This window comes from Phaethon aethereus (assembly GCF_964289735.1).
Source record: "Phaethon aethereus genome assembly, chromosome: 1".
NCBI lineage: Eukaryota > Metazoa > Chordata > Aves > Phaethontiformes > Phaethontidae > Phaethon > Phaethon aethereus.
In genome coordinates, this window is record NC_138575.1 from 161,053,908 (window position 1) to 161,074,249 (window position 20,342).

General features: G+C 38.1%; 1 protein-coding gene across 1 annotated transcript in view; it reads right to left on the reverse strand.

Annotated features, from left to right (window-relative positions):
* Positions 1 to 20,342, reverse strand: part of PCCA (propionyl-CoA carboxylase subunit alpha) — a gene marked incomplete at its 3' end in the record, with an annotated part of 301,448 nt that overhangs the window by 120,980 nt on the left and 160,126 nt on the right. The window lies entirely within an intron of this gene.

Genomic DNA, 20,342 nt, shown 5'->3' on the forward strand with positions numbered 1-20,342 from the left:
AAACAGCCACACAGGCATACAATTCCTCTGTCTGCAACACTGGTGGTCAGGAGGGCAAGGTCCAGAGCTGCACCTAATACCAAGTAGGTGGCAAGCTGTATTTCCCTCCTGGAATTGCTAGATCCATTTGCACAGGGACATTCTTCAGCTTTGCTAATCAAACGCTTGTGGCTTTGTAACTGTAGCCTACAGTTACACTGGCTAAGACAGATACTTACATTAGCTCACGAGAATCCTACCTTTCCTTCATTAGATAAAATTCCTTTCAAATAAGTTATCTTGTAGTAGACTCCATTTTGATGGGATTCAGATGGTTGGGGTTTTTTCATATTAGTAAGGATCACAAAGTCCAAAATTAAGGATCAAAGTCCAAGTTTCTTGGATATGGAAAAGAAGTTGCTCAAGTCTGTGAGCTACTTTAGAAATACAGAAGTTTCTATCAGGCTAAGAAAGGGGCTTTTCGGTGGGTTTTTTGTTGTTTTGTGGGTTTGTTTTGCTTTGTTTTTTATGTCCGAGAAGTCCCAGTGTATGGGAAATAATCTCTTTGCTCTTGGCCAAGGTTGCTTCCTTAGCTGAGAACTCTTCTAAGTCCTCCGAAGGGAAAACATCTGGACTTCTGAATGTATTTTCCACTAGTTCATGGAAAACTCCCCAAACTTCTGGCTATTTTCAAAAATGTGTAACTTCTGAAATTCTACATACTGGGCTGAAATCTGACATATTATATTTACAGAAAACCAATACTGAAAGAAAAAAATTAATGTCATTTTTATCATCATAAAAGACACAAAAAACTTCAGGCACTTCCGCTCCAACCCTACATTCATAATCCACACAGTGTGTCTTTCATAGAGTTCAACACACCCTCCCTCTCTTCTCCCAGTTGTGGCAAATGACCTTACCATCAAAAAAAAAAATCACTTTACATATAAAGATCACCACCTGCAGGAAGAAACGCAAGTTGAGCAGCAAGATGTGTGCCAGGTGAATGGGAAGCAGGGCCACAGAGAGCTGTGCGCTGTTGTCCCTTGCCAGGAGCATTACACACAAAGAGAAGGAGAGCAAAGGCAGCAACTGCTGCTGCAGTGACAGGAGGCGGGTGTGGAAAAGTGTTACGAACTTCTTCTGTGCAGAAACGGGCAGTTCCAAACTTCTCTACTCCATATTGCCTTCTAAAGGGAAGTATCGCGAGCAACAGGGGCACAGATGAAGAGTACGGTGGTGGCCTGGCTGTAAGTTATAAAGGCATTACTCTAAAGCATGGAAGTTATAAAAACATGTAAATAGCACAAGAAGAAAAATAGCAGTGTTTGCCTGCTTATTATTTATTTATTTTCAACCTCTGTCACTGTTTGTTCAGCTACAGATGATGTCATGGTCCTATAATTTATTTCATACATTGCACAGTGTATTACGTCCCTTTTACCCCCAACTGCCATGACAGAGAGGGGGAGATACTTTATAAAAAGGCAGCAATCATAGTTCCTGCTTTCTTTGCAAGTTTTCAGTGAGGAAAGCAGACAACTGCTAAAAATTTTACATCGACATACACTTACTGTGCTCATGGAAAACAGACACTAGTTAAACCATTATCTATTCTAGTCAAAAACAAATAACGAAAGAAAACAGATATTCACAAAAGCAAGTCAAGTAATAACCCTGCCCCGGCCTGTCCATTTTGATTGTCATCAACCAATCAGATAGAAGAACTTAATAAAACTACAATTTTCTGCAGCTTGTGGCAAATAAACTCCCCTCTCACAATTACTGTTGATGATGTAATGAGCTACAATAAATGTCACTAGCTCCTAAAGGGTCAGAAAACTGAGTATATATTTTTTTTACTTCCAACTCAATGTGAGTTTTAACACTCTAGGAAAAAAATTACAAATTCTTTTCTGATATTTTTGCTGCATAATACTTTACATAAACACAGAGAAATCCCAAACCATCATAACAAATTCTCCCATTATGAAAGACCGTAAGCATTTGAAAACCACATTATATGACGCTCCATAAAGCTGTTTTTCAATTGTGCAATTACCTATTCAGCAGTTAAATAAAAGTGAAATATTGACTTAAAACAATGTTAATGGTCAAAGAATCATTAAGAAATCCTTCATCATAACTTTCACAGCAGGTGGCCTGTAAAATGATCAAGAATAATGTGCTGGATTCTGTAGCCACCAAGGTCAGTTTCTGCATACAAATCTTTGCAGGGGGAGAAAAAAAGACCTTCAGAAAGTGGGCCATTCATCTGAACCAAGTTCAGAGAATTTCCAGCACTGTGAAAAGATATGTTATGCAAGCACATAGATGTATTCAGTGGGGGTAGACTGAACCAGCTACATGGAGACTACAAAGGAGCCCTCCCATGGCTCATGAATAAGTCGAGGAAATGATCAGAAAAAAATGGAGAGATGTTTAGACAGATGGCCCACTTAAAATGCCTGGGACAGGGCATAAGCAATTTTAATGAAACTTTAGATCTACCATATAAATTGTTTCTTATTTTCTCCACCCTCCCCCCCCCCCAACCTCAAGAAAGGCAAATAGAAATTTAACAACTCAAACAAGAGCCAATCTTATGATGTAAAAAAAGGAAAAAGGGAAGTAAATCTCACACTTTTGAGCATTATTGGTTTAATAAGTTCATATACAAAGAAATATCCTTCACATAACCTTCAACTATCAGATGAATATAAAAGCAGGGAATGGATAGATTAAAAGAATTCTAAACAGAAGTGTACTGCCAAACAAAACAAAAATCTAAGCTTTACTATCTGGGTACTTTCAACACTTTCCAAGATAAAAGTTCATCGTTGCACAGAAAAGATAAAAGCAGCACTTTCACAGGATTATTTTAAGAACTAAAAATTACGTGAAAGGAACCTAAGAATCTGGGAATATTTTATTCAGAAATTTGAAGTATTTTCTACATCTATTCACACACATTTTCTACATATATTCAGATTGATCCATCTATACATATCACGTGCACTTTTACATAAAAATGGGTTTCCCTTTCTGCTTTATGTGGATATGTGTATACATATACCCCTTTCACCAAGAGAATTAAAATATACCATCATTAGGGTAAATTACAGTTCTGCGTATGTCATACAAAATTATAACCTCTACTAGCCTGTGTGCCAGCTGATCAGACAAAGGCTGAAAGAATTCCTCAATGGCTATGTCAAAAATGGTTTTACATTACGTTTTCTTACATATTACAATTAGATCAATAATAAATATGCGTATTCATAGCCATGTACTCTATCTGAATAGAGTGACCACAGGAAAAAATTTAATTACATGGAAGGTAAACTAGAAAATAAAAAGCACTGCTTTAAAAGGATGCTATGGAGTACACTGTGCTTTGATTCAAAACAGCATATATCTGGGTGCTTCCTTTCCCTTTAACAGCCTTTTGGGGGATTTGCATTGACATAAGGGCCTGCAATCCAGTGCCCAATGAAAACCTCCAGTGCCTTCATCAGTGAACCTCAGATCAAGGCTAAGTAAAGAAACAGTTAAAACTAGATCTTATAAATCTAGGGTGAATTTAGCCGCCCAGATCTAAGTGTGTGGGCTCAACCCCTTTCATCGCTGCTATTGCCCATCTTACTATAACAAATTCCTGCTTGCAGCGCATACACCCAGAGAATGAAAGATCTGGGTTATCAGTCTCCCTCAGCCTGTGAGGGTTTAAATCTACCTCCCGTCTCTCAAGAAAAATAGCCAGGGTCCAGGCAGGCATTAGGGGACTCACCATTCTACCCTGCTGATGGTAAGAAGGAATGAGAGATTCATGGAAACTTGGAGCATACAGCTTTGAAGCCTGAATGCATCCTCTGGGACAAAGAGTTTTGGTATTTGGTCCTACTCCAGGAAATTTTTATGCACTTTGCATTTAACAAACTGGATGAAACACAAAGCAATCCTGGGAGCTGCAAATACAGCCCAAGCCCTCTCAATTTCAGGGGAAGGTCAGTCTGCCCAGTCCCTCAGCAGATGCCAGCATACCTTGAAAATTACAAATAAATAAATGTAAAACATGATACCTGAAACTTATTTCCTCTCCTATGGCATATCAGGGCTTACTTTAGCATTTGGTTTCTCTTGGAAAAAGGAACCATCACAAACATTAATACTGGATACGAGATGTTGCTCCTTGTCTCATTGCAAGCATTTGTGAAATGAGAAGCAACGAAGTTTCAAGTCATGTGTTCACAAGTACAGAGAAAAGACACTGACCCTCCATAGAATTTACAACTCTCTGCTTCTGACCTGTTCTTTCAAACCATCCTTCCTAAATCAGCAAAACCATTTACCAAAGAACTACTTGCAAGCAGGTGTTTTTAATCAGATCAGTCAACAATATTGACTTGTGCATGCTGGCAATTGTTAGAAAGACAAATCTGAAAATCTGTTTGTCATCAAAAAAAATTTTGAGATATTTCTCTCCCATTAAAGTATTTAATTTCACAACTGTGTTGGTTTCTCTCTAACACTGTTTATTTTTAATAAGAGTTTACTTTGGGCCATTAGAAAAATTAATAATAATAATACACTCCACAAAAGGAAAATTACAAACTCCTTTTCCTGTACAAATTCTCCTGTATTTCCTTGAACAAGGAAACTTACTAATTCTCTTATTGTGCAGATAGGAATAGTCTTAGAATAATTATCTCACTTTCTTTTAATGCCTGAAGAGCTTCAGAACAAATCACTGTGATGCAGTAAGGAGGACTACTAACTCTTCTGTTAGCATCATCCAGTAGCAGTCTTGTCCTGCCACATAACATGATGGTATTGGCATGTAGCTCTTTGTTGGGCAGCCTGCTTCCTGCACCTCCATCCAAACAGTGGCTGTGCCCAGTCATAATGTGCTATTTTTCACTCTGTATTAAGTTTAGAATCTTACGGGTTTCCTGTGCACATTAAAAATAGGCAGCAACCAATCTCTAAACTACTAATATGAAAATGGAGGTGAAATGATTAAAAGATTACCTACTGATAAGTTTAATAAGGTAATAGTCATTGTTTTACATCTACACATAAGACAACTTTCCATACTCAATTATTTTTTGAAACATCCAGGCAAAATCCATGTTAGGCTTGCTCTGCTCACCCAAGTAGTGAAATCTGCCTTATTTGTAGCCTCCTAATCTCAAACTAAATTGCCACTAACTGCTGCAAACGTGAATTCAAAACACACTTGCTGCTTTAATCCATCATCCCTTTTGTCAGAATTTAGAATTTCAGTTATTCACCCACTTTTTCAGTAGAAGTTCTAGAGTGTATAACTGGGAAGTAATCAAGACAACACACAGTGGGTGTGAGAACATCAGTGTTTTAGTTCAGATCAGGAGTAGTTATCAAAGCAAATTACCCCAATCATCTGCACTTACCCTGCTTTGGATCGCACTGCAGAATGGTCTGAGGACACAGGAACAGGTTCCTGCCTGAGGCAAGACAGAAGCCAGGCTCCAGAACTGCACCCAGCATACTCCAGCCACAAATGGGCATTCAGTGCACAGGACTGCACTAGAACTAATCAAAAGTCAAATATGTACAGTGAGAGTATCAGCTCCTCATCGCAAACTAGAAATCCACTTGTACTGGTACACACTCTAATGACAGTCAGATTAAATATTGAAGAATCTTTTATTCACATAAAGAGATATTGATCTTAGTGACAATTTCTGCAATTGCACTCCATTAAAACCACAAGCTCAGTATTATAGTTTAGATATTAGTCCATAGTTTAAAAGGCAAACAAAAAACTGATACTTAAATTCAGGCTCAAAACCTCTTATTTAGTTGCCCCAGTAACGAAGAGTTATGTAAAGAAGTGCTTAGCACCTGCCAGGTCCTCTCAGCTGAAAGCAATGAGAATATTGCACAGTGCAGCACATTTGAAAAATCATTCTGCCGATTTGGAGGACAAAATACATATGTTAGAATTAAATTTAAAGAGACAAAGAAATCTTGGCCTGACATTCCAGTGGTGTTCCGTTATATCGTAATATCTTCCTTGAACACATCACTTTCTCCAACTTTCAGTAATTTGCAAGGTTAATCCCTAAACAAGACATTAACCCATCTCTTTCGTATTCAGACATCTGCGCCCATAGTCTGTCACATCCACCATTAAAGGCAGTAACATCTGGCTGAAATGCAGGATTTCTTTAAAGAATAAAGTTTCTAAGACCCAATACAGTGAAACCCATCAGCACCTGCTTACTAAATCAAGAACCAGGTCAGGAGTGAGACACAATTACTACAGTCAAGGGAAAAGAAAAAACAGAGTAAAGCCACCTCTGAGGAAATTCGGCAACAGCATTGGAAGTAAGAACACTGGCCTTCTTCACGGCCCACAGGGAACACACTGTGCAAATTAATGAAGAATTATAGATTACATTAAGATAACAAAAACAAAACAAAAAACCCCAACAAACTGTCTTGGAGCCAAACTGAAAATACCTTCTTATAGAACATCACCTCCAAATATCTTTTTGAGGTTATTATTAAGAACTATGTATTGAATGCTACCTTTCCTGTGTTTGATAGTTTCACTTAGGTCTCTCACCTAAAACTTACTACAGTCCCCTTTTGATGTGTCAGTCCCCTCAGAACTGACCAGATTCTATTGCTAGAAGTATGGAATGATTTTCTTTCTGCCACACTTTGTAGTACCAACAATTTGACTGTGTCTCTCTGAAACCTGTCACATAGGCAATATGCCAAAGGTCACTAGTTAAAACAGAATTCTAATCACTTTTTTGTGCATCTTGGAAAACACAATGCTTGCACCAGACTTCAGCAGGCTTCCAGAGTACTGTAAGAGGTTGCCCATCACACAGAGCCTACCACCTCCTGCAAACTTGGTTGCAGCAGAACCGAAAGAGCACATCCAAGAGTTTAACCATCTCATGACAACTGTTCCATTGTGATTTCTCCTCGATATGAGACTTAATTCAGGACGTATATAGCATGCACATTCAGGATGGCACACAGTCAGAAAAGGATGGTCAGATTTTCCCTTACTAGCCATCCTATATGCCATAGTGTACACGAAACAGAAGCTAGCCAAGAACAGTGATTAATTTGCGACAATGTATTTTTCTAGACAGTGGGTAGCTTTTCAAAAAGATGCTTCTTTACTGCAGACGCAGGACCTAGTGCTGCGTGACAACACAAATATCAATGATGTATCTACCAAACCACAGGCAAATGTGATTAGAGCGTTCGACTAGAGGTACTCAGGCCAGTTTCCAACAGGCAATGTGACAGCTACTTCCTCTCCCTAACATGTAAAAAATGTGGCATGTTTCACAGATTCTAAAGCCTTGTTTCTCTATTTCTTCTGCACTAGACTCCTATGGAACAAATTAATGCCACTAATTCTGTTAAGTTAAAGAGAAAAAAACAGCAGATGAGAAAAACCCCAAGAGTTCATTAAAAATTATATTAGATAACATAAAACATGCATATCTTCAATAAGTACTAATTCTTCATGTCTAGACAGTTATAGCTCATAGCAGAGCTCCAGTGACTCGTATTACCTTCAATACATCTTCTACTGCACTTTCAGCTTACATCCGGAGTTCACATCACTGAGCTTTTGCCACCTGATATTAATCATCTTTTCCCTTTATAACTAATGGAAAGAGAAAGGTACCTTACCACAATGAGTTAGACCTTAGACTGGCTGAACCACCTTCAGGTGACACTTACCTGTATGTATTACATTACTTAGGCACTACGAATCTGGGCCACACAAATCCAGGGTCAAATTGTTATTTAACAAAGTCATATGTATCCCAAAGATGATAAATCTCCATTGCCTTCCATTATTTTATCCGTTTAATAGGAAGCCTGCCATTGTTCATATTATAGTCTCACAAGTCGAGAAGAAAGTCAGTAAGAAAAAAATTCTGTGTAGGTTTCCTACTTCGCTAAAGTTACATGCATCAGATGTGAATGAAAAATAATTTCAGAAGAAATTATTAGTTAAACTAGGTTTGATTGTGAAGGACAAAAAGTTTTTAACAGCTAGTGCCTCATGCTCAGTATTAATAAAAAAAAGACTTTTGCCCATTAAGCTTTCTGCTGACTAGAGAAGCCAGGTTGTATAGATGGGATGGACCCAAAGAGTGGCAGTAACACAACTGCCTGTAAAATTTAACACAAAATGGGTTGTCGTCTTAGATTTCCTTCTGCTTATTTTGGGAGAATCATGATCGATATAGCATGGGAACACAAAAATGGCCATACTGTGTGGCCCAAACATCCACCTAGTCCAATATTCAATGATCAACAGTAGATAGTTAAATAAGGTGTAAGAACAGTATAAGAATGTAGTCACACTTCTACAATGTACTTAACTAGAACTTCCTCCTCTTTGCCTTTCACCAACTAGCACTAATCAAAGTAGTTCAGTAATTCACAAAGCAAAGAAATAAATTTCCTAAATATAAATCATTTTTCACACACACAATATATACAAATAACATGACCCACGTTATATGTGCCATATAGGTATATTTTTATATGCTACAGAAAACACATTTTTCTTTAAACATGACTTCTTACACTTCTAATCATGATTTGATGAATACGATTACACATATTGTAAAAAATAAAAAGATGGTACTGTTCCTCTTTCTTACTAAGCTAATATGTAAAGCTATATTCTTCAGTGAATGCTCTTATTCTATAAACAACCATGAGAAAAGAACTTGTCTGTGGTCAAGAGGATGTTCAACAAGAACACCAAGGCTACTTTTTCTGACACAGAAAGAACTGACATGTTTTGAACAGAAAATGTAAAGTAAAACTGTTGCACAAACATGGCATGACATACATTACCCAACTGGTTTTGATTCAGTGTCTGCAACTATGCCCACTCGTATCTCCTGAAAATTTAGATGGAAAACTATCAATAATCAGTAAAGAAACAAAGAAATAGCAAGGGAAAAGCCAAAGTACTTTCAAAATACACTTTCAGAAGTAGTGTATGGCAGCTGAGAGAGGATACTTTAGGAAGATGTTCAGAAACGGTTCTCACAACTTTGTCTTAAACCCTAACCCTTCCTTGTGATCTCTCGCTTCTGCAGAGGAAATCCATACACGATGACAGCCATGTTTCCATTTAAGCCCAAAGTCTCCTCACCCATACCCAACGTAATTTCTCTCAAATGCAAATGACTGCAGCCCTTTCTGGGCCTTCCTGTGTAAAACAAGCTAGCCCCATCTCTGAAGAGTTGCGTTCCACCCTTTAAGCCCTGTGAATGCAACGATTCCTCATAGTAATGTAACTTTTTTGAACTGTGAAACAGAAAATGCTATCAGCTCTCACTACCCATTGTTTCTGGGAAGACCCACGTGAATGACTGAAAGCTGAGGAAGTTGAAGAGACTTGCGCAATGGTGCTGCACTGCCTTATGTAAGGAGACTGAAGCTTAAATGGCCATAAGACTACCGGGATTTTGGAAATCACTGGAACAGAGATTCACTCCATTCAGAAGGGTTCACTTAAAATAGGCGTTAAGGCTTGGGAAAAGGAAGCCGGCAGTAGCAGAGGCAGACATGCAATGTCCGAGATCAAAGATTAGAAAAATCACAGCTAATAGAGGAATACGGTGGACTTAACATCAGTAAACATCTTAACATGATTGTGATTTGCCCAAGGATACAAGCAACAAGAAAAAAGGACTTGCTGCAAGGGGGTAGGTGGAAAATGTAGAATTTAGAAGACAAGTGCTCTCACTAGTTCAAGGAAACCGTCAGAGAAAAGCTGTTGGTTTATGGTGTCTCCCTTGTCTATGGACATTAAGGGCTGGTGCAGCCAGGTGAGGACCTGCTTTAAGTATCAGCATCTGGTAGTAAAACAGGCAGCAGGGCGTGGAGAAAGTCATTACTGTGTGACCAAGATGTATCAGATCACTGCCCATGGCAGAGAGGAGCCTCAGAAACATGTACCACAACACTGGGGTAAAGACAGAAGCTGAAAGCCTAGGAAGGATAGGACTTTTTGAGGTGCTTTTTAAATCTGTAATTCAATAGGCAAATAAGTTATTTGTATTGTCGCCCTACTAACTGCAGCAAGACTAATTTTACTAAGCACCACAAAGAGACAGGATAAAGACCTGTCTGTCATCCTCTCCTTTCTAAGTCAATGGATAAACATCCCCAGTTTCAAAAGAACCAGGTCTTGCACCGTTCTTTCCTGCCCAGTCTTTCTCACACTACGGGCTTTGAAGATACATGTTAAAGGGAAGCCACAGCAAAAACAAACTCCAAGCACCACGTCTAATTACAGAGAAGTAAACCACTAAAGAATGGTCTGTGAAAGATGTTAAAGAGGCATCCTTAATCACAAAAGGAAAAGTCATCTGAGCAGTCTCAACACAGATCCAGGGAAAAATATCCAGGCCTTCGAATACTTAATATGAGCCAACAAAAATCAGGGTATTTTTTATTTAAGACACCATCTATCTCAAGTATCCCATCTGAAATATGATGGCATATCCATGTAGTTTTTAAGATTGACGACACCACCAGTTACGAAGACAAAAATACACAGCATCTAAGGAAGAACAAAAACAGCTACCTCAAATGCAGGTAGCAGATCACGGATTTTGAGTTGTGCAAGTCTCATGCAGACAGTCAACTCCAAGTTAGTGAACAGTGGCACAATTAGCAGTGTTACCTCTCAAATACTTCTCCTATTAGAATTAGACAAACATACACTGTTGCAGAGCAACAAATGGGCCTGTGGTCTTACATATAAAGAAATGAAAAATGTTCTTTTTTTTATTATCGCTTGTTAACGCACATACCAAGAAATGTCTTCTCAAGAAAGCAAAGCGAGAGCTTTCCAAGCCTTCTGAAGGAGTCATTTTTTCTTGTGAAAAATGTTTCTTCAATATTTTCACTTAAACACACACACTAAAACTATGCAGAAGTGACCTGCCTATCTGAAAGTTGAAAAGAAAGAAGCCCTAGCTCAATCTTATATGTTTACACTTTTAATCTTACCCTTAAACAAGACTGAATTGAGCATAACCGCACCGAAGGTCAGCTTCTATACTGGCATATCAAATTTCAAGCCAACAGCTCTTTTACTTAAAATATGTTAGATAAAAAGGTAATATGCTCTCTGTAAGAGTTCCCTTGAGGTTAAAACCACCAATAAATTAACTGTTCCCATATGTTTGGCTCCTTTTGGCAAAATTCAGTAACAAAACACTGCCAAACCTCTTTTGGCAGGTAATAATATTTGGTAGCTTATAGTACAGCTTGGGAGAAAAGGAAACTGGACAGAAAGCTTGGAAATTAATAGAAGAAACTGCATTTCTAGCCTTCTATAGTTAACTATATGCTGTTGAAATAAAAATTCTGACAAAGTCAACTCTATCTGATCTATAATAAGCAGCTGTCTCCTCAAAAAGAGCTGTATCAAGTGCAAACCCAAGCACTCCAGCTAGTACAGTAATGCAAATATTCTGCATCTGTTTTCTTTAAACAACGCTAGATACGTATTATTTATTTTGCAAATGAGCAGCTTTGTAAAATTAGTATTCCAAAGTGTTAAAATGCGTATTATTAGTGCTTTCATTATTAATGGGTTTATTTCATTATAAACAAGCAAAGTCTGGGCTTATTTGCAATGCCATGTTCTTAAGTTTCATGTTTTAGTTATGCTAAAATTAAATTCTTTTTTTCCCCTCACATCTTTTATACCTACGTAATTGAGAATAGAATGTGACAGAGAAAAAGCCTTCAACACTACACCTCTGATTATAGGCATAGGATATGAAATTCTGCGTATTTTAAGGACATCTACTACAGACTTTTTTGAATTCCAGCTAAACAGCTAGGGACAAACCTAGCTGGTACTATTCCTTTACCAAGACAAGGTGGACTTGCTCTGTAAAGTCACAGTTATATGAAATCAATGCTTTTTCAGATACAAAAATGCCCATTTAATTTATTTTTGTAATCACTTATGATAATGTACTCTAAATTCATTATTCTCAAATTAATGTAACCTGTCATTCATGCCATGATGGTCTGCCTGTACAGAAAAAACAGACACTTAAAAATTCTTTTTTTACTTTAATCAGTTACATCATCCCATTAAATTCTAATTTTTATGTATATAAATCACTTGCTATTCAGCTTACAGTTCCACACACACATCTGGCAAGCAGTTTGAAGCAGGTTGACAGGTACAGGCCAGACATTTCACTTCTTAAAAGTCATGTTGTTGCACGGTTAATCCTATATTTGCATTAATTTTATTACAAGCACTTACAGGTAAAAGTAATCCTAAAATGTAGGTCTAAAGATTATAATATAAGCTTCTGGAAGGCGTTTCTAGAAGAAAAATATTCTTCCTATTCTACTGATGCTTGCCTCATTTAGCCATTTGGGATTTTATTCATAATCTTCTCATTACTGTATTCATCTTCTGATTTTTTATTTTTTATTTTAAGTAAGGCAATTTCTGTGAAGAACTGACACTGAAATCAGAGACTTCATTACCCTGCAAAATATATCCCCAGTTCAAAGTATTTAAGAGGGTTAAACAAAATGCAAACATTTAATGCAACATTAAGCATGTGAAATAAAAACTTGATTGCCTAAAGAAAGCATGCTATGCTGTTACCCTGGTGACAGGTTAAAAAAGGATTGTGAGCTGAATGGTTGTATGATATGAAATTAAAATGTTTCACATTGAACAATCCAAAATGAATTGGGAAAGGTTAGAGCAGAGGAGAGAGAAATCAATTCTCCAATGGCAATGGTGAATGGAAGTGAAGTCTGAATAGGATTTGCCAGTGGGGTGCAACAGCTGCCAAATATCCTGCAGCCAAAGAATTACAATAATACTGATGAAGTGTGCAAGAGCTTTTGGAATCATTGCAGGGAACAGAGAAATACTCCTACAATAAATGAGGCCATCCTGTGTCCCATCCCACTTTCGCAGTTGAATCAAAGGGAAAAGAAACAGTTGAAAATTGTAATACTCAATAACAAAGGTATAAATGAATTATCTATCCCTTCAATCAATATCTTATATTTAACTACAGCCTTTGTGAACCATCAATGAAGCAAGCATGCTAAAGAATGGACAAATCAAGACACATACATGTAAAAGTATGCAGACAATACTGAATGAGAGACTTTTTCTTCCCATATATTTTATTGACAACATTTCTACAGCAACAGCATCCAGAGTAAGCTATACACTACACAAACAAACAGCAGGACACAACCAGTGCCTCAAGGAACTTCACAAGCTAAGGTCCTGACGTTCATTCTTATGTTTTTATGTTAATAATCCTAGGAAAGAAATGTGAGTAAAACTTCTCACATGAATGCAGTTACACATGCATTTATTGAGCTTAGAGTCCCCCAAAGTCAAGAAAAACTTTGCCTTTCCATAAAAACCTCCACACAACTTCATTTCTGCCCTTTGAAACTCCAAATAAAACATACAGATGGAGAGGAAAAACTATGCTAAAAATAGCTGTAAAATGACCAGGCAGCACATGGAGATTAGCACACACCTTGTTAGTTCTACAGTTTCGTGCATAAGCTTTTTACACACAGACAAATATTAAAGAACAAGTTTAGGAGGTATAAACCTGCATGAGAGGAAAGAATTGTTGGGCTTATAAAAGTGACCAAAGTAAAGAGAGAGAGGTCTTGTGGTAAAGAGAGGATCTTGCAGAAGAAGAGGTCATAAGGAAAGCATGGAAGAGGAAAAGGGCCAGATTCACAGCTTAAAAAGGCCAGGAATACTGCAGCACAACAGTAAACATTCACATGGGTATGCTATGTAAATTCAAGTTTCAACATTACATGAACAGTAGCCACAGAAGCTATAAAGCTCCTACAGCAGCTGCCGTTTTCCCAGCAGACATGGTGAAAATAAACAGAGGGACTTAGTCAGGTCCATTTACTTTCGTGAACAGCTTTCCCACCAGCTATCACCTCAGCAAGATGCATGCCACTGCTTTGGGGATTCTCCCAAGAGATGCTCAGCGAGGTTCAAACTTTTCATAATGATTATCTTCATAATGATTTCACAACGGCTATCAACTCTAAAGGCTGAGCAAGCGTGGATTCTTGAGTGCTCAGGACACCTTTTTCCCTACAAATGACATAGGGATGACAGGCTATGAAAATTTCCCATAACAGACCATTCTGTTTCTGGAATATATGTTCATAAATCATACGAAATGACGACTCTGCTTTCAAATGACTATATAAATACCTTATATTACTTAGGTTTTCAATTATGATTCCATTAACTTAATCCACTCAAAGAAAAAACAGGATATATACATTCTGTAGAAACAGTCATAAATGCTACCTTGAAATGTCCCATTTCAACCTTTTATTTAAAAGTTCATGTCGACTGGCCAAAGACACCTGTTCCATCTATTTGCATCTACTTGTTTGCCTCTTTATGCATGCATAAACCTCTTTCTATAATAAGCAACTGAACAATGTAGAAGGGTAAATAATAGCAAATTTTAAAGACAGCTAGAATATTATATAAGGCACCTGCTCTAGCAGTGATTAAGCAAGATTACAAAAAAATTTAAGTAATTATTTATAAGACGTCAAAAGAGCAGCATTAAGTAACACCTAAAGAGACAAGAGAGGGTTGTCACAATCAGAATAGACTGTTATAAACAAGGATATCACACAAAAAAAGGGAGAATGGAGTCTTAGTACCTTGCTGGTCTATGGGGAAAGAAAAGAAACACACAATGGAATAATGGTCTGAAGCTGCAGTAGTTACATAAACATATCGAGCACTTTCAAAGGCGCAGCATTAAATCATGAAAAGAATGCTTGACTTGTTGACCAGGGGATCAGAAGAGTAAGGATAAGACAGCGTTGTTTTCATAAGCTAAGGATGACTGCATAACTCCAAAGTGAGGGAATAAAGAAAGCCACAAGTGGGCTGGACTTAGTCATCCTTACCAAATGAAAACAAAGTGCTTTATGTTTATATCACACTAGAGGGTATTTGTAGGGTAATGCAAAATATAAATATTTAGCTGTCCTTGCAATAACTGTTCATGTTATTACCGCAGTTCGGGGAGAGGGGGGAATAAAAATCACGTAATGCAATTGATACAATTCAGCAGTGCCTGTGAGTGTGCGGCAAGTAAGAACTCTCCCTCTTTCCAAGCAGCCAGTTCAGATGACTCCAGTGAATTTTCCTGACATCACCTTCCTTCTTCTTAAAATGAATGTAACATAACCTTATTTTGTGCTGCTCCAGCAGCGCAGGAGTCCCAGAAAGCCCTCCTGTTGGGCAGCTGACCCTCCTTCCATATGGGGAAGCCCCAGGCTGGCAAAGAGCTGGCTCCGTCCCAGGCTCCAGCAGGGTAATAGGTGTAGTCTGTGTGAAAGCAAGCATGCCTGAGAGGTGCGGGGCTCCGCTGCTCCCCAAGCAGTTCCCTCACTGCCCTAATCACGCAATGGCAAGGCAAGGCAGGCATTCAAACCATCATTACTAAGTGTACCTGAGGATTTACGTCAATATATCTGTACCAAAACAACCTAGACACAAACCTACAATAACTCATTAAATAAAAAGCTAAATATATCCAGTGCTGTTCTCACTATCAGGCATGTTATGCCCGCTGCACTGGACCCCTGGCTATAAAAACATATAAAAATTCAGCCTAGCTCTTTCAGAACTTGACAAAACCTTGTTTGTATTTTATCTGTAATTTCTCACTATACACTTATCTTCCTATGAAAGTATTATTTTATGTTTAGAAAGCATCATCCATTTTAGGTCTCAAAATACTTTACACATGCTGATAAATAAGTATCTACAAAACCTCAATAATGTGGTAAAATATTAAGGCCATTTTGTCTGTTTGTAAACTGAGGCCCAACCAACGGACTTTTCTAAGGTCCCACAAGAAGAGTTAGGAGTTTAACTCCCTAATCCCAGTCTTCTATATTCAAAACACACGAGCTAAAAAAAACTTTAGGTTTTTTGCTAGCAATACAAAACATTTTCCAGTGTGTTACCATCTTTTTGCATGTAGTATCAGGTAATATGGGCATGCAGCCTCACTGTTTTTTTCCAAGTCAAAAATGATGAAAGGGTAAAACCCATACAAAAAATTAGGAAAATACACTTAGCAGCCAACACAAGCAACACATAGGAAGTGCTGTAGGCAATTGGGTTTAGAAGTATAAACATCACATTAGTAGACCCATGAGATAGCATGATGTAGCCACACCTGGAGAGTCACTCTCCTGTTCCCCTCCCAATCCACTAATGAAAACAAGTCTGAAGCCAAAATGTGAAGATTCAACTGTACAACACCATTTTTAGTCTCAAAGGCTAACTACATCAAACAGACATAAAATAAGCTGGATTGACTGCAGCCAAAATATGTTTCCACTTGAAACAAGATCGAGGTCTGTCTAGAAGACCTTGGGATTTTACTAGATGCTGTAAATCTGTTCAGCAGCTGTGGGTGGCACCAGTTTCACAATAAACTGGACTATGGAATAAGTAGGAAAAGTCCTAGGTAAAATAACTGAAAGCTGAACAATGGAACAATCATCAATCATTCATGGTTCTTTCCTGTAGGAAACATGTGCCTCTATTATCTGGATACCGTGGTGAAATATTCACATTAGTATCTGGCTCACAAAATACCAAGCATTTTCATTAGCTAATTATCTTTTTTTTTTTTAAAAAAAAGGCAAAAACCCCACACCCCAGCCCACAAGAACTTTTTTCAAGAAAACTGGTCAGTAACAACCAGTTAAATTAAAAAAACAACCACCAAAACAGAAAATGCTCTAAATATTGGATTGCATAACAAAAGTAAATGTCTATATTCCAGTAACTCTGTGCATGCACAGGTCTCTGGCAGTTGCTCTAACTAAAGGTTGGCAAATTAATCCTAAGAGACTGTTGGTGAGGCCAGGGGCACACAGCAATGCAGAGAGTGGAAACTCACCTGTGGGTGCTCCACCCAAATCATAATACAATTTATTCTAACACAGGAAAGGCAAACCAGCCTTCAGCTTGTGGCCTGTATTAATCTCAAAGCCACACAAACTACTGCAACAAAGAATCCCACTACAGGAGCCATGTCTAATTGAAACTATTTGAAGAAAGTTGAGTGTTTGATCCTAGTAAGGCACTAGCTCACTGAGCACATTCCAGCAAGAACCTTACAGTTGGTGATTCAGTCACCCAGGGGATTGCAAAATACGTATTTTTCCAGTCACATCCCTACAAATATCACTGACTGTAGAAGAGAAACCCCTTCTGCTCTGTGGCACAGAGCTAAGGGCCACTTCTGCATCCCTTTTACAAGCCATCCTCTGCTCATCTCTTCCTCCTCGCTACATATTCCCATCCTTCCAGCTCTTACAGAGTAATTTCACGTGTCACAAGTACTTAACCTGGTTCTGTCAGAATTATCTGAAGTATTACTATCTGTTTCTAAGCTAGTATGGGTTGTTTTAGCAGAACCAGAGTAGAAAGCAACTACATACAAAATCACACCCGTCTGCATATCTGGAGGAGGAGGAGGAGGGAAAAGGCAAGAGACCAAGGAGAAGCAAGCTGGGATAACAATACCTTAATCTGGCTCAGCTCCATTTCATCTGATCACAGTCTCAGTAGCACTGCTTAGTGAAAGGTGGAGCTTCTGTGAAGATTTCCAAGCACATTTCTTTATTTATCTGGCTAGAGTAACACTCCTGACTTGGGCTGAATAAATCATGGCCAAAAAAAAAAGGAACTCGAAATACCTCTGCAGTTGTGAAAAGAATGCTTATTATACATATGGTTCCCAAAAGGGAAAAGAAAACAAACCAAAACCAAAGATAGGCATATAACTCAAGCTCAGCAAAAAAATTGTCTATTGGGCAGCTGTGACAAGTTCAGAAGAAATAACGCATGATTTCAAAATACTATTTTTCAGTGCAATTCCTCACACAGAAATTCCTCAACTGCTTTCAGTGCATGCAAAAGAAAAAAAAAATGCTGTCAACATAACTAGTGCCAGAGAGCTGAAATTTTGAAGATGATCACCAACCTGGTAATGTAGTTTTCCAAACCATTAGGAGAATGTTATGGATCAAGTCTGGAACATGCAGTCTGTCTAATCCGCTTACATCCTCCAACATGGATTTAAAAGTCACACAGACTCCAAACACCCAATTCTGCCACAGCAAACTGCATCCAAGATTACAACTGGCCTTTTTGATTTGTTGCCAGTAGCACAGGTTCCTACTCTGCACTTTTTATTTACCAGTATTTTTCAAACAGAATGCAGTCATACCAATAAAGATGTGCTTTCTATGGCCACAATCCTCCCTAAAAAGTACCCATGACATGGAATACCTTCAAAAAGGTGTCAGATGCAATTTGGGTAACTTAAGGAGATGTTGTGAGGGATCCTTGACAGGACTCTAAGTTGCATGCTCCACAGTCCTCAGTTCCCTCTAGAGGGAGTCCACTAGCTGCTCCAAGGACACTCTACAAAAAAAAAATCTTTGGAGCTCATTCTGCCTTTGTTTCTTTGACTTTTCCTCTGAAGGAGCTGCATGATTTTGGGGAATGGGGCTCATTACCAGATTTGTATTTCTTCAGAAGTTACATACCAGTAAGCCTTTTGCATTACCCTCATCCTTATTTGGCCTCAAACAGGCAGCTTTACTATCACTAAGACAAGTAGATCTAACAATATATGTGGATTGAAACAATGGCCTATTCACCAAGAACCACACTCAGATGCCACTTCGAGAAAATTTTAAGGCTCAACTTATGAAGGATTCATTCCAGAGCTGTATATGTCGCAACAGACAGAAGAGATCATCCTTTGAAAGCTGAGCTGAATGTTATGTACATCCCATCATGGCAAGAGAAAGTGTTCTTCCCTGTATTGAAAAGAATTGTTGACTCCACCATTTCAAATCTGAAAAATCAGACCTTAATCTAGTCTTACCAAGCACAAACTTCATGTGGTCAGACTCTGCTGTCTTCTCTGCTCATGTTGGAATGGAGGGAGTTAGGTTAGAAGGACTCAAAAAATAAGATAATTCTTTTTCAAAGAGGAGTGTGTATTTGCTTCCCTGATGCAGCACAAAGATATGAATGACCAATGCTTGACTGCTCAGTGCAATACTTTGTTAACATATTTGACATCTAGGTTAAAATAGTTGTATATGTGTTTTTTTAAGATACACAAATACCTAGTACTGAAAGAAAATTGCAATAGAAAGAAAATATTAAAAATTCTTCAACAGTTGGACTCCTTTTCCTTTCTTGTTAGCAAGTAAGAACATTTTGAGAAAAAAAATCTCAAATCAGAGCAGGGAATGCAACAGCAGTTTGAGAATCACTGCTTAAATCAGCAATTCCTGTCCTTAGTCTATGTACAAAGTAATCCACTACTTCTCTACAGCAGTACCAGACTACTTAACTTCCTATGCTGGCCAATAAAATCTACAGTCAAGGCTCCTCCTCATTTTCATTCATCAATTTTTACTTCGGGAACAGTGGCCTTAGAGTGTCTAGAGTGTCTGTTCTTCTCCTTATGCCATTTACTATGGAGGATATAACTTGTGGAAGAAAATAAAAAGGTACTTTACTTTCCCCTGTAGGTGCATAAGGCAAGCAATGACCTAGTCCTACATATGCTGTATATTACAAAGCTGTTGCTCGCTCTAAGAGTCTCTTTTTTTTTTTTAACACCATATGGTACTATTTATCTTTGTGGGTACAAATAAAAATAAAGACTTCTTGAAACCACATTTGATTTATTCCTGACCACTGTAAAATCAGTAATAGAATACACTGTCAAACCACTGGTATGGAATGTGAATAATGTCTATCCTGCATTCTGACTTCCCTCTCTGTCTCACAAACACACACACACACACAACTACATTAAAGAATGTGAGGCAAGAAGAAAGAGTCATGCTGAAGTTAGGATTCGCTGTTTGCAGCTGTTGCAAACACCAACTACCCAAGCAAGGTTCACAGATTCAGGTGTTCTAACAGAAGGTCTCAAGGCATTGACAACAATGGGCCAGAGGACAACAAAAGCTAGAAACATCCTAGAGAAAAAAACATACTGTTCCAAAAAGCCAAAGAAGTGAATTAGTATTTTGACACAAGGTACCGCAATGGCTGGCCAATTAACAGTACCACCTAGGTTATCAGCAGTTACTATCCAGAAGAATGAGGAAGTTGGGGAACAAAAGCACCAAAAATCATACTTAAAGCAAGGTGCTTACTCTCCAAGTATTTACCA